Source organism: Arachis duranensis, chromosome 5 (assembly GCF_000817695.3).
Source record: "Arachis duranensis cultivar V14167 chromosome 5, aradu.V14167.gnm2.J7QH, whole genome shotgun sequence".
Classification (NCBI taxonomy): Eukaryota; Viridiplantae; Streptophyta; class Magnoliopsida; order Fabales; family Fabaceae; genus Arachis; species Arachis duranensis.
The window spans coordinates 40072349-40074587 of record NC_029776.3 but is presented as its reverse complement, the minus strand read 5'-3'; positions in this window follow the sequence as shown (position 1 = coordinate 40074587).

Below are 2239 nucleotides of genomic sequence, written 5' to 3'. Positions count from 1 at the left end.
CTTTGTTGCTCCTCTCTCATGATTCTTTGATCTTCTCTAATTTCATGGAGGAGAATGGAATGTTCTTGGTACTCCACCCTTAGTTGTCCCATGTTGGAACTCAATTCTCCTAGGGAGGTATTGATTTGCTCCCAATAGTTTTGTGGAGGAAAGTGCATCCCTTCGGGTATCTCAGGGATTTCATGGTGAGTGGGATCTCTTGTTTGCTCCATCCTTTTCTTAGTGATGGGCTTGTCCTCATCAATGAGGATGTCTCCCTCTATGTCAATTCCGACTGAATAACAGAGGTGACAAATGAGATGAGGGAAGGCTAACCTTGCCAAGGTAGAGGACTTGTCCACCACCTTATAAAGTTCTTAGGATATAACCTCATGAACTTCTACTTCCTCTCCAATCATGATGCTATGAATCATGATAGCCCGATCTATAGTAATTTCGGACCGGTTGCTAGTGGGAATGATTGAGCGTTGGATAAACTCCAACCATCCTCTAGCCACGGGCTTGAGGTCATGCCTTCTCAGTTGAACCGGCTTCCCTCTTGAATCTCTCTTCCATTGAGCGCCCTCTTCACAAATGTCTAAGAGGACTTGGTCCAACCTTTGATCAAAGTTAACCCTTCTAATGTAAGGGTGTTCTTCTCCTTGCATCATGGGCAAGTTGAATGCCAACCTTACATTTTCTGGACTAAAATCTAAGCATTTCCCCCGAACCATTGTAAGCCAATTCTTTGGGTCTGGGTTCACACTTTGATCATGATTCTTGGTGATCCATGCATTGGCAAAGAACTCTTGAACCATTAAGATCCCGACTTGTTGAATGGGGTTGGTAAGAACTTCCCAACCTCTTCTTCGGATCTCATGTTGGATCTCCAGATATTCACTCTTTTTGAGTTTGAAAGGGACCTCGGGGATCACCTTCTTCATGTCCACAACTTCATAGAAGTGGTCTTGATGCACCCTTGAGATGAATCTCTCCATCTCCCATGACTCAGAGGTGGAAGCTTTTGCCTTCTCTTTCCTCTTTCTAGAGGTTTCTCCGGCCTTAGATGCCATAAATGGTTATGAAAAAACAAAAAGCAATGCTTTTACCACATCAAACTTAAAGGGTTTGCTCGTCCTCGAGCAAAAGAAGAAAGAAGAGAGTAGAAGAAGAAGAAATAGAGGAGATGGAGGTGGCTTTGTGGTTCGGCCAAGGGGGAGAAGTAGTGTTTAGGTTGTGTGAAAATGAAGGAGTGAAGATGGGTTTATATAGGAGTGGAGAGGGGGTGTATAGTTCGGCCAAAATGGGTGGGTTTGGGTGGGAAAGTGGTTTGAATTTGAATGGTGAGGTAGGTGGGGTTTTATGAAGGATGGATGTGAGTGGTGAAGAGAATAGTTGGATTTGATAGGTGAGGGGTTTTTGGGGAAGAGGTGTTGATGTGATTGGTGAATGGGTGAAGAAGAGAGAGAGTGGTGGGGTAGGTGGGGATCCTGTGGGGTCCACAGATCCTGAGGTGTCAAGAAAAATTCATCCCTGCACCAAGTGGCAAGCAAAATTGCTCCTTCTGCCAATTCTAGCGTTAAACGCCGGGCTGGTACCCATTTCTGGCGTTTAACGCTAGCTTCTTGCCCCTTCCTGGCGTTTAACGCCAGTCGGGTGCCCCTTTCTAGCGTTAAACGCCCAGAATGGTGCCAGACTGGGCGTTAAACGTCCATTTGCTGCCCTTACTGGCGTTTAAACGCCAGCAAGTTTTCCTCTAGGGTGTGTTGTTTTTCTTTCTGTTTTTCATTCTATTTTTGCTTTTTTCAAATGATTTTGTAACTTCCCATGATCATCAACCTATAAAAAAAACATAAAATAACAAAGGAAAATAGATAAATATAAAATTGGGTTGCCTCCCAACAAGCGCTTCTTTAATGTCAGTAGCTTGACAGTGGACTCTCATGGAGCCTCACAGATACTCAGAGCAATGTTGGAACTTCCCAACACCAAACTTAGAGTTTGAATGTGGGGGTTCAACACCAAACTTAGAATTTGGTTGTGGCCTCCCAACACCAAACTTAGAGTTTGACTATGGGGGCTCTGTTTGACTCTGTTTTGAGAGAAGCTCTTCATGCTTCCTCTCCATGGTTACAGAGGGATATCCTTGAGCCTTAAACACAAAGGATTCTTCATTCACTTGAATGATCAATTCTCCTCTGTCAACATTAATCACAGCCTTTGCTGTGGCTAGGAAGGGTCTGCCAAGGATGATGGATTC